The sequence below is a fragment of the Paroedura picta genome, chromosome 9 (genome assembly GCF_049243985.1).
Source record: "Paroedura picta isolate Pp20150507F chromosome 9, Ppicta_v3.0, whole genome shotgun sequence".
Classification (NCBI taxonomy): domain Eukaryota; kingdom Metazoa; phylum Chordata; class Lepidosauria; order Squamata; family Gekkonidae; genus Paroedura; species Paroedura picta.
Window position 1 is genome coordinate 71,589,466 of NC_135377.1, and position 19,535 is coordinate 71,609,000.

Below are 19,535 nucleotides of genomic sequence, written 5' to 3' on the forward strand. Positions count from 1 at the left end.
TGGCTGCCATTAGAAGGGGAGGAGTCAGCTACAAAATGACTGCCATAGAAAGGGGAGGAGTCAGCTACAAAATGACTGCCGAAGAAAGGGGAGGAGTCAACTAAGTCAGCTACAAAATGGCTGCCATGAGTCATCTGCAATATGGCTGCTATGAGATATAGAGGAGTCATCTACAAAATGGCTGCCATGAGAAGGGTAGGAGTCAGCTACAAAATGGCTGCCATGAGAAGGGTAGGAGTCAGCTACAAAATGGCTGCCATGAGAAAGGTAGGAGTCAGCTACAAAATGGCTGCCATGAGAAAGGTAGGAGTCAGCTACAAAATGGCTGCCATGAGAAAGGGAGGAGTCAAATACAAAATGGCTGCCATGAGAAAAGGAGGAGTCAAATACAAAATGGCTGCCATAGGAAGGGGAGGACTCAGTTCCAAAATGGCTGCCTAGGGAAGGGGAGGAGTCAACTAAGTCAGCTAAAAATGGCTGAGATACAAAGGGGAGGAGTCAGATACAAAATAACCTGCTATGAGAAGAGGAGGAGTCAGCTACAAAATGACTGCCATAAGAAGGGGAGGAGTCTGCTACAAAATGGTTGCCTAATGAATGGGAGGAGTCAGCTACAAAATGGATGCCATGAGAAAGGGGAGGAGTCAGCTATAAAATGGATGCCTAGGGAAGGGGAGGAGTAAGCTTCAAAAAGGCTGCCTAAGGAAGGGGAGGAGTCAGCTACGAAATGACTGCCATGAGAAGGGTAGGAGTCAGCTACAAAATGGCAGCCTAGGGAATGGGAGGAGTCAGTTAGAACATGGCTGCCATGAGAAGGGGAGGAGTCAGCTACAAAATGGCTGCCTAGGGAAGTGGAGGAGTCAGCTACAAAAAGGCTGCCTAGGGAAGGGGAGGAATCAGCTACAAAATGGCTGCCATGAGAAAGGGTGGATTCCCATACAAAATGGCTGCCATAGGAAGGGGAGGAATCAGCTATAGGAGTCAGCTATAAAATGGCAGCCTAGGGAATGGGAGGAGTCAGTTAGAACATGGCTGCCATGAGAAGGGGAGGAGTCAGCTACAAAATGGCTGCCTAGGGAAGTGGAGGAGTCAGCTATAAAATGGATGCCTAGGGAAGGGGAGGAGTAAGCTTCAAAAAGGCTGCCTAAGGAAGGGGAGGAGTCAGCTACGAAATGACTGCCATGAGAAGGGGAGGTGTCAGCTACAAAATGGCTGCCATGAGAAGGGTAGGAGTTAGCTACAAAATGGCTGCCATGAGAAGCGTAGGAGTCGGCTACAAAATGGCTGCCATGAGAAAGGTAGGAGTCAGCTACAAAATGGCAGCCTAGGGAATGGGAGGAGTCAGCTAAAAATAGCTGCCATGAGAAGGGGAGGAGTCAGCTACAAAATGGCTGCCTAGGGAAGGGGAGGAGTCAGCTACAAAAAGGCTGCCTAGGGAAGGGGAGGGGTCAGCTACAAAATGGCTGCCATGAGAAAGGTGAGGAGTCAACTAAGTCAGCTACAAATTGGCTGCCATGAGTCATCTGCAATATGGCTGCTATGAGAAGAAGGGGAGTCAGCTACAAAATGGCTGCCATGACAAGGGTAGGATTTAGCTACAAAATGGCTGCCATGAGAAGGGTAGGAGTCGGCTACCAAATGTCTGCCATGAGAATGGGAGAATTCAGCTACAAAATGGCTGCCATGACAAGGGGAGGATTCAGCTCCAAAATGGCTGCCTAGGGAAGGGGAGGAGTGAACTAAGTCATCTAAAAATGGCTGCCATGAGAAAGGGAGGAGTCAACTACAAAATGGCTACCATACAAAGGGGAGGAGTCAGATACAAAATGCCTGCTATGAGAAGAGGAGGACTCAGCTACAAAATGGCTGCCATGGGAAGGGGAGGAGTCAGCTACAAAATGGTTGCCTAATGAATGGCAGGAGTCAGCTACAAAATTGATGACATGAGAAGGGGAGGAGTCAGCTACAAAATGGCTGCCATAGGAAGGGAAGCTGTCAGCTCCAAAATGGCTGCCTAGGGAAGGGGAAGAGTGAACTAAGTCATCTAAAAATGAGAAAGGGAGGAGTCAGATACAAAATGCCTGCTATGAGAAGAGGAGGAGGTAGCTACAAAATGGCTGCCATGAGAAGGGGAGGAGTCAGCTACAAAATGGCTGCCCAGGGAAGGGGAGGAGTCAGCTACAAAAAGGCTGCCATGAGAAGGGGACGCTTCCGCTACAAAATGGCTGCATAGGGAAGGGGAGGAGTCAGCTACAAAATGTCATGAGACAAATGTCATGAGACAATGGCTGCCATGAGAAGGGGAGCAGTCAGCTACAAAATGGCAGCCCAGGGAATGGGAGGAGTCAGCTAAAAATGGCTGCCATGAGAAGGGGAGGAGTCAGATACAAAATGGCTGCCATAGGAAGGGAAGGAGTCAACTAAGTCAGCTACAAAATGGCTGCCATGAGTCATCTGTAATATGGCTGCTATGCGAAGAAGAGGAGTCAGGTACAAAATGGCTGCCATGAGAAGGGGAGGAGTCAGCTACAAAATGACTGCCATAGAAAGGGGAGGAGTCAACTAAGTCAGCTACAAATTGGCTGCCATGAGTCATCTGCAATATGGCTGCTATGAGAAGAAGAGGTGTCAGCTACAAAATGGCTGCCATGAGAAGGGTAGGAGTTAGCTACAAAATGGCTGCCATGAGAAGCGTAGGAGTCGGCTACAAAATGGCTGCCATGAGAAAGGGAGGAATCAGTTACAACATGGCTGCCATGAGAAGGGGAGGAGTCAGCTACAAAATGGCAGCCTAGGGAATGGGAGGAGTCAGATAAAAATAGCTGCCATGAGAAGGGGAGGAGTCAGCTACAAAATGGCTGCCTAGGGAAGGGGAGAAGTCAGCTACAAAATGGCTGCCATGAGAAAGGGAAGAGTCAACTACAAAATGGCTGCCATACAAAGGGGAGGAGTCAACTACAAAGTGGATGCCTAATGAATGGGAGGAGTCAGCTACAAAATGGCTGCCATGAGAAGGGGTCAGCTACAAAATGGCTAACATACAAAGGGGAGGAGTCAGCTACAAAATGGTTGCCTAATGAATGGGAAGAGTCAGCTACAAAATGGATGCCATGAGAAAGGGAGGAGTCAGTTACAACATGGCTGCCATGAGAAGGGGAGGAGTCAGCTACAAAATGCCTGCTATGAGAAGAGGAGGACTCAGCTACAAAATGGCTGCCATGGGAAGGGGAGGAGTCAGCTACAAAATGGTTGCCTAATGAATGGCAGGAGTCAGCTACAAAATTGATGCCATGAGAAGGGGAGGAGTCAGCTACAAAATGGCTGCCATAGGAAGGGAAGCTGTCAGCTCCAAAATGGCTGCCTAGGGAAGGGGAAGAGTGAACTAAGTCATCTAAAAATGAGAAAGGGAGGAGTCAGATACAAAATGGCTGCCCAGGGAAGGGGAGGAGTCAGCTACAAAAAGGCTGCCATGAGAAGGGGACGCTTCCGCTACAAAATGGCTGCATAGGGAAGGGGAGGAGTCAGCTACAAAATGTCATGAGACAAATGTCATGAGACAATGGCTGCCATGAGAAGGGGAGGAGTCAGCTACAAAATGGCAGCCCAGGGAATGGGAGGAGTCAGCTAAAAAATGGCTGCCATGAGAAGGGGAGGAGTCAGATACAAAATGGCTGCCATAGGAAGGGAAGGAGTCAACTAAGTCAGCTACAAAATGGCTGCCATGAGTCATCTGTAATATGGCTGCTATGCGAAGAAGAGGAGTCAGGTACAAAATGGCTGCCATGAGAAGGGGAGGAGTCAGCTACAAAATGACTGCCATAGAAAGGGGAGGAGTCAACTAAGTCAGCTACAAATTGGCTGCCATGAGTCATCTGCAATATGGCTGCTATGAGAAGAAGAGGTGTCAGCTACAAAATGGCTGCCATGAGAAGGGTAGGAGTTAGCTACAAAATGGCTGCCATGAGAAGCGTAGGAGTCGGCTACAAAATGACTGCCATGAGAAAGGGAGGAATCAGTTACAACATGGCTGCCATGAGAAGTGGAGGAGTCAGCTACAAAATGGCAGCCTAGGGAATGGGAGGAGTCAGCTAAAAATAGCTGCCATGAGAAGGGGAGGAGTCAGCTACAAAATGGCTGCCTAGGGAAGGGGAGAAGTCAGCTACAAAATGGCTGCCATGAGAAAGGGAAGAGTCAACTACAAAATGGCTGCCATACAAAGGGGAGGAGTCAGCTACAAAATGGCTGCCATACAAAGGGGAGGAGTCAACTACAAACTGGATGCCTAATGAATGGGAGGAGTCAGCTACAAAATGGCTAACATACAAAGGGGAGGAGTCAGCTACAAAATGGCTAACATACAAAGGGGAGGAGTCAGCTACAAAATGGTTGCCATGAGAAAGGGAGGAGTGAGTTACAACATGGCTGCCATGAGAAGGGGAGGAGTCAGCTACAAAATGGCTGCCATGAGAAGGGGAGGGGTCAGCTACAAATTGGCTGCCATGAGAAGGGTAGGAGTCAGCTACAAAATGGCGGCCTACGGTAGGGGAGGAGTCAGCTACAAAAAGGCTGCCTAGGGAAGGGGAGGAATCAGATACAAAATGGCTGCCATGAGAAGGGTAGGAGTCAGCTTCAAAATGGCTGCCATGAGAAGGTTAGAGTCAGCTACAAAAAGGCTGCCTAGGGAAGGGGAGGAATCAGATACAAAATGGCTGCCATGAGAAGGTTAGAGTCAGCTACAAAATGGTTGCCTAATGAATGGGAAGAGTCAGCTACAAAATGGCTGCCATGAGAAGGGGAGGATTCAGCTACAAAATGGTTGCCTAATGAATGGGAAGAGTCAGCTACAAAATGGATGCCATGAGAAAGGGAGGAGTCAGTTAGAATATGGCTGCCATGAGAAAGGGAGGAGTCAGTTAGAACATGGCTGCCATGAGAAGGGGAGGAGTCAGCTACAAAATGGCTGCCTAGGGAAGTGGAGGAGTCAGCTACAAAAAGGCTGCCTAGGGAAGGGGAGGAATCAGCTACAAAATGGCTGCCATGAGAAGGGGTGGATTCCCATACAAAATGGCTGCCATAGGAAGGGGAGGAATCAGGTACAAAATGTCTGCCAATTGTAGGGTAGGAGTCAGCTACAAAATAGTTGCCATGTGTCAGCTACAAAATATCTGCCATAGAAAGGGGAGGAGTCAGCTCCAAAATGGCTGCCTAGTGAAGGGGAGGAGTCAGCTACAAAATGGATGCCATGAGAAAGGGAGGAGTGAGTTACAACATGGCTGCCATGAGAAGGGGAGGAGTCAGCTACAAAATGGCTGCCAATTGTAGGGTAGGAGTCAGCTACAAAATAGTTGCCATGTGCCAGCTACAAAATATCTGCCATAGAAAGGGGAGGAGTCAGCTCCAAAATGGCTGCCTAGTGAAGGGGAGGAGTCAGCTACAAAATGGATGCCATGAGAAAGGGAGGAGTCAGCCACAAAATGGCTGCCATGAGAAGGGTAGGAGTCAGCTACAAAATGGCTGCCATAGGAAGGGGAGGAGTCAGCTCCAAAATGGCTGACTAGGGAAAGGGAGGAATCAACTAAGTCAGCTAAAAATGGCTGCCATGATAAAGGGAGGAGTCAACTACAAAATGGCTGCCATACCTAGGGGAGGAGTCTGATTGCCTAATGAAGGGGAGGAGTCAGCTACAAAATAGATGCCATGAGAAAGGGAGGAGTCCGTTACAACATGCCTGCCATGAGAAGGGGAGGAATCAGCTACAAGATGGCTGCCTAGGGAAGGGGAGGAGTCAGCTACAAAATGGCTGCCATTAGAAGGGGAGGAGTCAGCTACAAAATGACTGCCATAGAAAGGGGAGGAGTCAGCTACAAAATGACTGCCGAAGAAAGGGGAGGAGTCAACTAAGTCAGCTACAAAATGGCTGCCATGAGTCATCTGCAATATGGCTGCTATGAGATATAGAGGAGTCAGCTACAAAATGGCTGCCATGAGAAGGGTAGGAGTCATCTACAAAATGGCTGCCATGAGAAGGGTAGGAGTCAGCTACAAAATGGCTGCCATGAGAAAGGTAGGAGTCAGCTACAAAATGGCTGCCATGAGAAAGGTAGGAGTCAGCTACAAATTGGCTGCCATGAGTCATCTGCAATATGGCTGCTATGAGAAGGGTAGGAGTTAGCTACAAAATGGCTGCCATGAGAAGGGTAGGAGTCATCTACAAAATGGCTGCCATGAGAAGGGTAGGAGTCAGCTACAAAATAGCTGCCATGAGAAAGGTAGGAGTCAGCTACAAAATGGCTGCCATGAGAAAGGTAGGAGTCAGCTACAAATTGTATGCCATGAGAAAGGGAGGAGTCAAATACAAAATGGCTGCCATAGGAAGGGGAGGACTCAGTTCCAAAATGGCTGCCTAGGGAAGGGGAGGAGTCAACTAAGTCAGCTAAAAATGGCTGAGATACAAAGGGGAGGAGTCAGATACAAAATAACCTGCTATGAGAAGAGGAGGAGTCAGCTACAAAATGACTGCCATGAGAAGGGGAGGAGTCTGCTACAAAATGGTTGCCTAATGAATGGGAGGAGTCAGCTACAAAATGGATGCCATGAGAAAGGGGAGGAGTCAGCTATAAAATGGATGCCTAGGGAAGGGGAGGAGTAAGCTTCAAAAAGGCTGTCTAAGGAAGGGGAGGAGTCAGGTACAAGATATCTGCCAATTGTAGGGTAGGAGTCAGCTACCAAATAGTTGAAAATGTGTCAGCTACAAAATGCCTGCTATGAGAAGAGGAGGAGGTAGCTACAAAATGGCTGCCATGAGAAGGGGAGGAGTCAGCTACAAAATGGCTGCCATGAGAAGGGGAGGCTTCAGCTACAAAATGGCTGCATAGGGAAGGGGAGGAGTCAGCTACAAAATGTCATGAGACAAATGTCATGAGACAATGGCTGCCATGAGAAGGGGAGGAGTCAACTACAAAATGGCAGCCATGAGAAGGGGAGGAGTCAGCTACAAAATGGCTTCCATAGGAAGGGAAGGAGTCAACTAAGTCAGCTACAAAATGGCTGCCTTGAGTCATCTGTAATATGGCTGCTATGCGAAGAAGAGGAGTCAGCTACAAAATGTCATGAGACAAATGTCATGAGACAATGGCTGCCATGAGAAGGGGAGTAGTCAGCTACAAAATGGCTGCCATGAGAAGGGGAGGAGTCAGCTACAAAATGACTGCCATAGAAAGGGGAGGAGTCAACTAAGTCAGCTACAAATAGGCTGCCATGAGTCATCTGCAATATGGCTGCTATGAGAAGGGTAGGAGTTAGCTACAAAATGGCTGCCATGAGAAGGGTAGGAGTCATCTACAAAATGGCTGCCATGAGAAGGGTAGGAGTCAGCTACAAAATGGCTGCCATGAGAAGGGTAGGAGTCAGCTACAAAATGGCTGCCATGAGAAAGGGAGGAGTCCGTTACAAAATGGCTGCCATGAGAAAGGTAGGAGTCAGCTACAAAATGGCTGCCATGAGAAGGGTAGGAGTCATCTACAAAATGGCTGCCATGAGAAGGGTAGGAGTCAGCTACAAAATGGCTGCCATGAGAAAGGGAGGAGTCCGTTACAACATGCCTGCCATGAGAAGGGGAGGAATCAGCTACAAGATGGCTGCCTAGGGAAGGGGAGGAGTCAGCTACAAAATGGCTGCCATTAGAAGGGGAGGAGTCAGCTACAAAATGACTGCCATAGAAAGGGGAGGAGTCAGCTACAAAATGACTGCCGAAGAAAGGGGAGGAGTCAACTAAGTCAGCTACAAAATGGCTGCCATGAGTCATCTGCAATATGGCTGCTATGAGATATAGAGGAGTCAGCTACAAAATGGCTGCCATGAGAAGGGTAGGAGTCATCTACAAAATGGCTGCCATGAGAAGGGTAGGAGTCAGCTACAAAATGGCTGCCATGAGAAGGGTAGGAGTCAGCTACAAAATGGCTGCCATGAGAAGGGTAGGAGTCAGCTACAAAATGGCTGCCATGAGAAAGGTAGGAGTCAGCTACAAAATGGCTGCCATGAGAAAGGTAGGAGTCAGCTACAAAATGGCTGCCATGAGAAAGGGAGGAGTCAAATACAAAATGGCTGCCATGAGAAAAGGAGGAGTCAAATACAAAATGGCTGCCATAGGAAGGGGAGGACTCAGTTCCAAAATGGCTGCCTAGGGAAGGGGAGGAGTCAACTAAGTCAGCTAAAAATGGCTGAGATACAAAGGGGAGGAGTCAGATAAAAAATAACCTGCTATGAGAAGAGGAGGAGTCAGCTACAAAATGACTGCCATGAGAAGGGGAGGAGTCTGCTACAAAATGGTTGCCTAATGAATGGGAGGAGTCAGCTACAAAATGGATGCCATGAGAAAGGGGAGGAGTCAGCTATAAAATGGATGCCTAGGGAAGGGGAGGAGTAAGCTTCAAAAAGGCTGCCTAAGGAAAGGGAGGAGTCAGCTACGAAATGACTGCCATGAGAAGGGGAGGTGTCAGCTACAAAATGGCTGCCATGAGAAGCGTAGGAGTCGGCTACAAAATGGCTGCCATGAGAAAGGTAGGAGTCAGCTACAAAATGGCAGCCTAGGGAATGGGAGGAGTCAGCTAAAAATAGCTGCCATGAGAAGGGGAGGAGTCAGCTACAAAATGGCTGCCTAGGGAAGGGGAGGAGTCAGCTACAAAAAGGCTGCCTAGGGAAGGGGAGGAATCAGCTACAAAATGGCTGCCATGAGAAAGGGTGGATTCCCATACAAAATGGCTGCCATAGGAAGGGGAGGAATCAGGTACAAAATGTTTGCCAATTGTAGGGTAGGAGTCAGCTACAAAATAGTTGCCATGTGTCAGCTACAAAATATCTGCCATAGAAAGGGGAGGAGTCAGCTCCAAAAAGGCTGCCTAGTGAAGGGGAGGAGTCAGCTACAAAATGGATGCCATGAGAAAGGGAGGAGTGAGTTACAACATGGCTGCCATGAGAAGGGGAGGAGTCAGCTACAAAATGGCTGCCTAGGGAAGGGGAGGAGTGAACTAAGTCATCTAAAAATGGCTGCCATGAGAAAGGGAGGAGTCAACTACAAAATGGCTGCCATACAAAGGGGTGGAATCAACTACAAAATGGCTGCCATACAAAGGGGAGGAGTCAGCTACAAAATAGCTGCCATACAAAGGGGAGGAGTCAACTACAAAATGGTTGCCTAATGAATGGAAAGAGTCAGCTACAAAATGGCTGCCATGAGAAGGGGAGGATTCAGCTACAAAATGGTTGCCTAATGAATGGGAAGAGTCAGCTACAAAATGGATGCCATGAGAAAGGGAGGAGTCCGTTACAACATGCCTGCCATGAGAAGGGGAGGAATCAGCTACAAGATGGCTGCCTAGGGAAGGGGAGGAGTCAGCTACAAAATGGCTGCCATTAGAAGGGGAGGAGTCAGCTACAAAATGACTGCCATAGAAAGGGGAGGAGTCAGCTACAAAATGACTGCCGAAGAAAGGGGAGGAGTCAACTAAGTCAGCTACAAAATGGCTGCCATGAGTCATCTGCAATATGGCTGCTATGAGATATAGAGGAGTCAGCTACAAAATGGCTGCCATGAGAAGGGTAGGAGTCATCTACAAAATGGCTGCCATGAGAAGGGTAGGAGTCAGCTACAAAATGGCTGCCATGAGAAGGGTAGGAGTCAGCTACAAAATGGCTGCCATGAGAAAGGTAGGAGTCAGCTACAAAATGGCTGCCATGAGAAAGGTAGGAGTCAGCTACAAAATGGCTGCCATGAGAAAAGGAGTAGTCAAATACAAAATGGCTGGAATAGGAAGGGGAGGACTCAGTTCCAAAATGGCTGCCTAGGGAAGGGGAGGAGTCAACTAAGTCAGCTAAAAATGGCTGAGATACAAAGGGGAGGAGTCAGATACAAAATAACCTGCTATGAGAAGAGGAGGAGTCAGCTACAAAATGACTGCCATAAGAAGGGGAGGAGTCTGCTACAAAATGGTTGCCTAATGAATGGGAGGAGTCAGCTACAAAATGGATGCCATGAGAAAGGGGAGGAGTCAGCTATAAAATGGATGCCTAGGGAAGGGGAGGAGTAAGCTTCAAAAAGGCTGCCTAAGGAAGGGGAGGAGTCAGCTACGAAATGACTGCCATGAGAAGGGGAGGTGTCAGCTACAAAATGGCTGCCATGAGAAGGGTAGGAGTTAGCTACAAAATGGCTGCCATGAGAAGCGTAGGAGTCGGCTACAAAATGGCTGCCATGAGAAAGGTAGGAGTCAGCTACAAAATGGCAGCCTAGGGAATGGGAGGAGTCAGTTAGAACATGGCTGCCATGAGAAGGGGAGGAGTCAGCTACAAAATGGCTGCCTAGGGAAGTGGAGGAGTCAGCTACAAAAAGGCTGCCTAGGGAAGGGGAGGAATCAGCTACAAAATGGCTGCCATGAGAAAGGGTGGATTCCCATACAAAATGGCTGCCATAGGAAGGGGAGGAATCAGCTATAGGAGTCAGCTATAAAATGGCAGCCTAGGGAATGGGAGGAGTCAGTTAGAACATGGCTGCCATGAGAAGGGGAGGAGTCAGCTACAAAATGGCTGCCTAGGGAAGTGGAGGAGTCAGCTATAAAATGGATGCCTAGGGAAGGGGAGGAGTAAGCTTCAAAAAGGCTGCCTAAGGAAGGGGAGGAGTCAGCTACGAAATGACTGCCATGAGAAGGGGAGGTGTCAGCTACAAAATGGCTGCCATGAGAAGGGTAGGAGTTAGCTACAAAATGGCTGCCATGAGAAGCGTAGGAGTCGGCTACAAAATGGCTGCCATGAGAAAGGTAGGAGTCAGCTACAAAATGGCAGCCTAGGGAATGGGAGGAGTCAGCTAAAAATAGCTGCCATGAGAAGGGGAGGAGTCAGCTACAAAATGGCTGCCTAGGGAAGGGGAGGAGTCAGCTACAAAAAGGCTGCCTAGGGAAGGGGAGGGGTCAGCTACAAAATGGCTGCCATGAGAAAGGTGAGGAGTCAACTAAGTCAGCTACAAATTGGCTGCCATGAGTCATCTGCAATATGGCTGCTATGAGAAGAAGGGGAGTCAGCTACAAAATGGCTGCCATGACAAGGGTAGGATTTAGCTACAAAATGGCTGCCATGAGAAGGGTAGGAGTCGGCTACCAAATGTCTGCCATGAGAATGGGAGAATTCAGCTACAAAATGGCTGCCATGATAAGGGGAGGATTCAGCTCCAAAATGGCTGCCTAGGGAAGGGGAGGAGTGAACTAAGTCATCTAAAAATGGCTGCCATGAGAAAGGGAGGAGTCAACTACAAAATGGCTACCATACAAAGGGGAGGAGTCAGATACAAAATGCCTGCTATGAGAAGAGGAGGACTCAGCTACAAAATGGCTGCCATGGGAAGGGGAGGAGTCAGCTACAAAATGGTTGCCTAATGAATGGCAGGAGTCAGCTACAAAATTGATGACATGAGAAGGGGAGGAGTCAGCTACAAAATGGCTGCCATAGGAAGGGAAGCTGTCAGCTCCAAAATGGCTGCCTAGGGAAGGGGAAGAGTGAACTAAGTCATCTAAAAATGAGAAAGGGAGGAGTCAGATACAAAATGCCTGCTATGAGAAGAGGAGGAGGTAGCTACAAAATGGCTGCCATGAGAAGGGGAGGAGTCAGCTACAAAATGGCTGCCCAGGGAAGGGGAGGAGTCAGCTACAAAAAGGCTGCCATGAGAAGGGGACGCTTCCGCTACAAAATGGCTGCATAGGGAAGGGGAGGAGTCAGCTACAAAATGTCATGAGACAAATGTCATGAGACAATGGCTGCCATGAGAAGGGGAGCAGTCAGCTACAAAATGGCAGCCCAGGGAATGGGAGGAGTCAGCTAAAAATGGCTGCCATGAGAAGGGGAGGAGTCAGATACAAAATGGCTGCCATAGGAAGGGAAGGAGTCAACTAAGTCAGCTACAAAATGGCTGCCATGAGTCATCTGTAATATGGCTGCTATGCGAAGAAGAGGAGTCAGGTACAAAATGGCTGCCATGAGAAGGGGAGGAGTCAGCTACAAAATGACTGCCATAGAAAGGGGAGGAGTCAACTAAGTCAGCTACAAATTGGCTGCCATGAGTCATCTGCAATATATCTGCTATGAGAAGAAGAGGTGTCAGCTACAAAATGGCTGCCATGAGAAGGGTAGGAGTTAGCTACAAAATGGCTGCCATGAGAAGCGTAGGAGTCGGCTACAAAATGGCTGCCATGAGAAAGGGAGGAATCAGTTACAACATGGCTGCCATGAGAAGGGGAGGAGTCAGCTACAAAATGGCAGCCTAGGGAATGGGAGGAGTCAGATAAAAATAGCTGCCATGAGAAGGGGAGGAGTCAGCTACAAAATGGCTGCCTAGGGAAGGGGAGAAGTCAGCTACAAAATGGCTGCCATGAGAAAGGGAAGAGTCAACTACAAAATGGCTGCCTTACAAAGGGGAGGAGTCAACTACAAAGTGGATGCCTAATGAATGGGAGGAGTCAGCTACAAAATGGCTGCCATGAGAAGGGGAGGAGTCAGCTACAAAATGGCTAACATACAAAGGGGAGGAGTCAGCTACAAAATGGTTGCCTAATGAATGGGAAGAGTCAGCTACAAAATGGATGCCATGAGAAAGGGAGGAGTCAGTTACAACATGGCTGCCATGAGAAGGGGAGGAGTCAGCTACAAAATGCCTGCTATGAGAAGAGGAGGACTCAGCTACAAAATGGCTGCCATGGGAAGGGGAGGAGTCAGCTACAAAATGGTTGCCTAATGAATGGCAGGAGTCAGCTACAAAATTGATGCCATGAGAAGGGGAGGAGTCAGCTACAAAATGGCTGCCATAGGAAGGGAAGCTGTCAGCTCCAAAATGGCTGCCTAGGGAAGGGGAAGAGTGAACTAAGTCATCTAAAAATGAGAAAGGGAGGAGTCAGATACAAAATGCCTGCTATGAGAAGAGGAGGAGATAGCTACAAAATGGCTGCCATGAGAAGGGGAGGAGTCAGCTACAAAATGGCTGCCCAGGGAAGGGGAGGAGTCAGCTACAAAAAGGCTGCCATGAGAAGGGGACGCTTCCGCTACAAAATGGCTGCATAGGGAAGGGGAGGAGTCAGCTACAAAATGTCATGAGACAAATGTCATGAGACAATGGCTGCCATGAGAAGGGGAGGAGTCAGCTACAAAATGGCAGCCCAGGGAATGGGAGGAGTCAGCTAAAAAATGGCTGCCATGAGAAGGGGAGGAGTCAGATACAAAATGGCTGCCATAGGAAGGGAAGGAGTCAACTAAGTCAGCTACAAAATGGCTGCCATGAGTCATCTGTAATATGGCTGCTATGCGAAGAAGAGGAGTCAGGTACAAAATGGCTGCCATGAGAAGGGGAGGAGTCAGCTACAAAATGACTGCCATAGAAAGGGGAGGAGTCAACTAAGTCAGCTACAAATTGGCTGCCATGAGTCATCTGCAATATGGCTGCTATGAGAAGAAGAGGTGTCAGCTACAAAATGGCTGCCATGAGAAGGGTAGGAGTTAGCTACAAAATGGCTGCCATGAGAAGCGTAGGAGTCGGCTACAAAATGACTGCCATGAGAAAGGGAGGAATCAGTTACAACATGGCTGCCATGAGAAGTGGAGGAGTCAGCTACAAAATGGCAGCCTAGGGAATGGGAGGAGTCAGCTAAAAATAGCTGCCATGAGAAGGGGAGGAGTCAGCTACAAAATGGCTGCCTAGGGAAGGGGAGAAGTCAGCTACAAAATGGCTGCCATGAGAAAGGGAAGAGTCAACTACAAAATGGCTGCCATACAAAGGGGAGGAGTCAGCTACAAAATGGCTGCCATACAAAGGGGAGGAGTCAACTACAAACTGGATGCCTAATGAATGGGAGGAGTCAGCTACAAAATGGCTAACATACAAAGGGGAGGAGTCAGCTACAAAATGGCTAACATACAAAGGGGAGGAGTCAGCTACAAAATGGTTGCCATGAGAAAGGGAGGAGTGAGTTACAACATGGCTGCCATGAGAAGGGGAGGAGTCAGCTACAAAATGGCTGCCATGAGAAGGGGAGGGGTCAGCTACAAATTGGCTGCCATGAGAAGGGTAGGAGTCAGCTACAAAATGGCGGCCTACGGTAGGGGAGGAGTCAGCTACAAAAAGGCTGCCTAGGGAAGGGGAGGAATCAGATACAAAATGGCTGCCATGAGAAGGGTAGGAGTCAGCTTCAAAATGGCTGCCATGAGAAGGTTAGAGTCAGCTACAAAAAGGCTGCCTAGGGAAGGGGAGGAATCAGATACAAAATGGCTGCCATGAGAAGGGTAGGAGTCAGCTACAAAATGGCTGCCATGAGAAGGTTAGAGTCAGCTACAAAATGGTTGCCTAATGAATGGGAAGAGTCAGCTACAAAATGGCTGCCATGAGAAGGGGAGGATTCAGCTACAAAATGGTTGCCTAATGAATGGGAAGAGTCAGCTACAAAATGGATGCCATGAGAAAGGGAGGAGTCAGTTAGAATATGGCTGCCATGAGAAAGGGAGGAGTCAGTTAGAACATGGCTGCCATGAGAAGGGGAGGAGTCAGCTACAAAATGGCTGCCTAGGGAAGTGGAGGAGTCAGCTACAAAAAGGCTGCCTAGGGAAGGGGAGGAATCAGCTACAAAATGGCTGCCATGAGAAGGGGTGGATTCCCATACAAAATGGCTGCCATAGGAAGGGGAGGAATCAGGTACAAAATGTCTGCCAATTGTAGGGTAGGAGTCAGCTACAAAATAGTTGCCATGTGTCAGCTACAAAATATCTGCCATAGAAAGGGGAGGAGTCAGCTCCAAAATGGCTGCCTAGTGAAGGGGAGGAGTCAGCTACAAAATGGATGCCATGAGAAAGGGAGGAGTGAGTTACAACATGGCTGCCATGAGAAGGGGAGGAGTCAGCTACAAAATGGCTGCCAATTGTAGGGTAGGAGTCAGCTACAAAATAGTTGCCATGTGCCAGCTACAAAATATCTGCCATAGAAAGGGGAGGAGTCAGCTCCAAAATGGCTGCCTAGTGAAGGGGAGGAGTCAGCTACAAAATGGATGCCATGAGAAAGGGAGGAGTCAGCCACAAAATGGCTGCCATGAGAAGGGTAGGAGTCAGCTACAAAATGGCTGCCATAGGAAGGGGAGGAGTCAGCTCCAAAATGGCTGACTAGGGAAAGGGAGGAATCAACTAAGTCAGCTAAAAATGGCTGCCATGATAAAGGGAGGAGTCAACTACAAAATGGCTGCCATACCTAGGGGAGGAGTCTGATTGCCTAATGAAGGGGAGGAGTCAGCTACAAAATAGATGCCATGAGAAAGGGAGGAGTCCGTTACAACATGCCTGCCATGAGAAGGGGAGGAATCAGCTACAAGATGGCTGCCTAGGGAAGGGGAGGAGTCAGCTACAAAATGGCTGCCATTAGAAGGGGAGGAGTCAGCTACAAAATGACTGCCATAGAAAGGGGAGGAGTCAGCTACAAAATGACTGCCGAAGAAAGGGGAGGAGTCAACTAAGTCAGCTACAAAATGGCTGCCATGAGTCATCTGCAATATGGCTGCTATGAGATATAGAGGAGTCAGCTACAAAATGGCTGCCATGAGAAGGGTAGGAGTCATCTACAAAATGGCTGCCATGAGAAGGGTAGGAGTCAGCTACAAAATGGCTGCCATGAGAAAGGTAGGAGTCAGCTACAAAATGGCTGCCATGAGAAAGGTAGGAGTCAGCTACAAATTGGCTGCCATGAGTCATCTGCAATATGGCTGCTATGAGAAGGGTAGGAGTTAGCTACAAAATGGCTGCCATGAGAAGGGTAGGAGTCATCTACAAAATGGCTGCCATGAGAAGGGTAGGAGTCAGCTACAAAATAGCTGCCATGAGAAAGGTAGGAGTCAGCTACAAAATGGCTGCCATGAGAAAGGTAGGAGTCAGCTACAAATTGTATGCCATGAGAAAGGGAGGAGTCAAATACAAAATGGCTGCCATAGGAAGGGGAGGACTCAGTTCCAAAATGGCTGCCTAGGGAAGGGGAGGAGTCAACTAAGTCAGCTAAAAATGGCTGAGATACAAAGGGGAGGAGTCAGATACAAAATAACCTGCTATGAGAAGAGGAGGAGTCAGCTACAAAATGACTGCCATGAGAAGGGGAGGAGTCTGCTACAAAATGGTTGCCTAATGAATGGGAGGAGTCAGCTACAAAATGGATGCCATGAGAAAGGGGAGGAGTCAGCTATAAAATGGATGCCTAGGGAAGGGGAGGAGTAAGCTTCAAAAAGGCTGTCTAAGGAAGGGGAGGAGTCAGGTACAAGATATCTGCCAATTGTAGGGTAGGAGTCAGCTACCAAATAGTTGAAAATGTGTCAGCTACAAAATGCCTGCTATGAGAAGAGGAGGAGGTAGCTACAAAATGGCTGCCATGAGAAGGGGAGGAGTCAGCTACAAAATGGCTGCCATGAGAAGGGGAGGCTTCAGCTACAAAATGGCTGCATAGGGAAGGGGAGGAGTCAGCTACAAAATGTCATGAGACAAATGTCATGAGACAATGGCTGCCATGAGAAGGGGAGGAGTCAGCTACAAAATGGCAGCCATGAGAAGGGGAGGAGTCAGCTACAAAATGGCTTCCATAGGAAGGGAAGGAGTCAACTAAGTCAGCTACAAAATGGCTGCCTTGAGTCATCTGTAATATGGCTGCTATGCGAAGAAGAGGAGTCAGCTACAAAATGTCATGAGACAAATGTCATGAGACAATGGCTGCCATGAGAAGGGGAGTAGTCAGCTACAAAATGGCTGCCATGAGAAGGGGAGGAGTCAGCTACAAAATGACTGCCATAGAAAGGGGAGGAGTCAACTAAGTCAGCTACAAATAGGCTGCCATGAGTCATCTGCAATATGGCTGCTATGAGAAGGGTAGGAGTTAGCTACAAAATGGCTGCCATGAGAAGGGTAGGAGTCATCTACAAAATGGCTGCCATGAGAAGGGTAGGAGTCAGCTACAAAATGGCTGCCATGAGAAGGGTAGGAGTCAGCTACAAAATGGCTGCCATGAGAAAGGGAGGAGTCCGTTACAAAATGGCTGCCATGAGAAAGGTAGGAGTCAGCTACAAAATGGCTGCCATGAGAAGGGTAGGAGTCATCTACAAAATGGCTGCCATGAGAAGGGTAGGAGTCAGCTACAAAATGGCTGCCATGAGAAAGGGAGGAGTCCGTTACAACATGCCTGCCATGAGAAGGGGAGGAATCAGCTACAAGATGGCTGCCTAGGGAAGGGGAGGAGTCAGCTACAAAATGGCTGCCATTAGAAGGGGAGGAGTCAGCTACAAAATGACTGCCATAGAAAGGGGAGGAGTCAGCTACAAAATGACTGCCGAAGAAAGGGGAGGAGTCAACTAAGTCAGCTACAAAATGGCTGCCATGAGTCATCTGCAATATGGCTGCTATGAGATATAGAGGAGTCAGCTACAAAATGGCTGCCATGAGAAGGGTAGGAGTCATCTACAAAATGGCTGCCATGAGAAGGGTAGGAGTCAGCTACAAAATGGCTGCCATGAGAAGGGTAGGAGTCAGCTACAAAATGGCTGCCATGAGAAGGGTAGGAGTCAGCTACAAAATGGCTGCCATGAGAAAGGTAGGAGTCAGCTACAAAATGGCTGCCATGAGAAAGGTAGGAGTCAGCTACAAAATGGCTGCCATGAGAAAGGGAGGAGTCAAATACAAAATGGCTGCCATGAGAAAAGGAGGAGTCAAATACAAAATGGCTGCCATAGGAAGGGGAGGACTCAGTTCCAAAATGGCTGCCTAGGGAAGGGGAGGAGTCAACTAAGTCAGCTAAAAATGGCTGAGATACAAAGGGGAGGAGTCAGATAAAAAATAACCTGCTATGAGAAGAGGAGGAGTCAGCTACAAAATGACTGCCATGAGAAGGGGAGGAGTCTGCTACAAAATGGTTGCCTAATGAATGGGAGGAGTCAGCTACAAAATGGATGCCATGAGAAAGGGGAGGAGTCAGCTATAAAATGGATGCCTAGGGAAGGGGAGGAGTAAGCTTCAAAAAGGCTGCCTAAGGAAAGGGAGGAGTCAGCTACGAAATGACTGCCATGAGAAGGGGAGGTGTCAGCTACAAAATGGCTGCCATGAGAAGCGTAGGAGTCGGCTACAAAATGGCTGCCATGAGAAAGGTAGGAGTCAGCTACAAAATGGCAGCCTAGGGAATGGGAGGAGTCAGCTAAAAATAGCTGCCATGAGAAGGGGAGGAGTCAGCTACAAAATGGCTGCCTAGGGAAGGGGAGGAGTCAGCTACAAAAAAGCTGCCTAGGGAAGGGAAGGAGTCAGCTACAAGATGGCTGCCATGAGAACCGGTGGAATCTCGTACAAAATGGCTGCCATAGGAAGGGGAGGAATCAGGTACAAAATGTCTGCCAATTGTAGGGTAGGATTAAGCTACAAAATAGTTGCCATGTGTCAGCTACAAAATATCTGCCATAGAAAGGAGAGGAGTCAGCTACAAAATGGCTGATTAGTGAAGGGGAGGAGTCAGCTACAAAATGGATGCTATGAGAAAGGGAGGAGTGAGTTACAAAATGGCTGCCATGAGAAGGGGAAGAGTCAGCTACAAAATGGCTGTCATGAGAAGTGTAGGAGTCACCTACAAAATGGCTGCCATGAGAAGGGGTGGAGTCTCATACAAAATGGCTGCCATGAGAAGGGGAGGAGTCATCTACAAAATGGCTGACTAGGGAAAGGGAGGAGTCAACTAAGTCAGTTAAAAATGGCCGCCATGATAAAGTGAGGAGTCAACTACAAAATGGCTGCCATACCAAGTGGAGGAGTCTGATACAAAATGATTGCCTAATGAAGGGGAGGAGTCAGCTACAAAATGGATGCCATGAGAAAGAGAGGAGTCCGTTACAACATTGCTGCCAAGAGAAGGGGAGGAGTCAGCTACAAAATGGCTGCCTAGGGAAGGGGAAGGGTCAGCTACATAATGGCTGACATTAGAAGGGGAGGTGTCAGCTACAAAATGACTGCCATAGAAAGGGGAGGAGTCAGCTACAAAATGACTGCCAAAGAAAGGGGAGGAGTCAACTAAGTCAGCTACAAAATGGCTGCAATGAGTCATCTGCAATATGGCTGCTATGAGAAGAAGAGGAGTCATCTACAAAATGGCTGCCCTGAGAAAGGTAGGATTCAGCTACAAAATGGCTGCCATGAGAAGGGTAGGAGTCAGCTACAAAATGGCTGCCATGAGAAAGGTAGGAGTCAGCTACAAAATGGCTGCCATGAGCACTCGCGGAAAACCAATATAACGCCGAACCGGAACAATATATAATTCTAAACGAACCGTTCACTGGGTACTTATCCGTACGAAAATCCCTATTGATTTACATGTTTTTACAAGGAAAAAATTGTGGAAAAATATTTCTACATCCCATAGCCTTTCCCAACCATTTAAATATTTCTCCCACAGGTCTAACACTTCCAAAAAACCAATACAACGCGCACCCGGAACAATATATAAAGGTAAACGAACC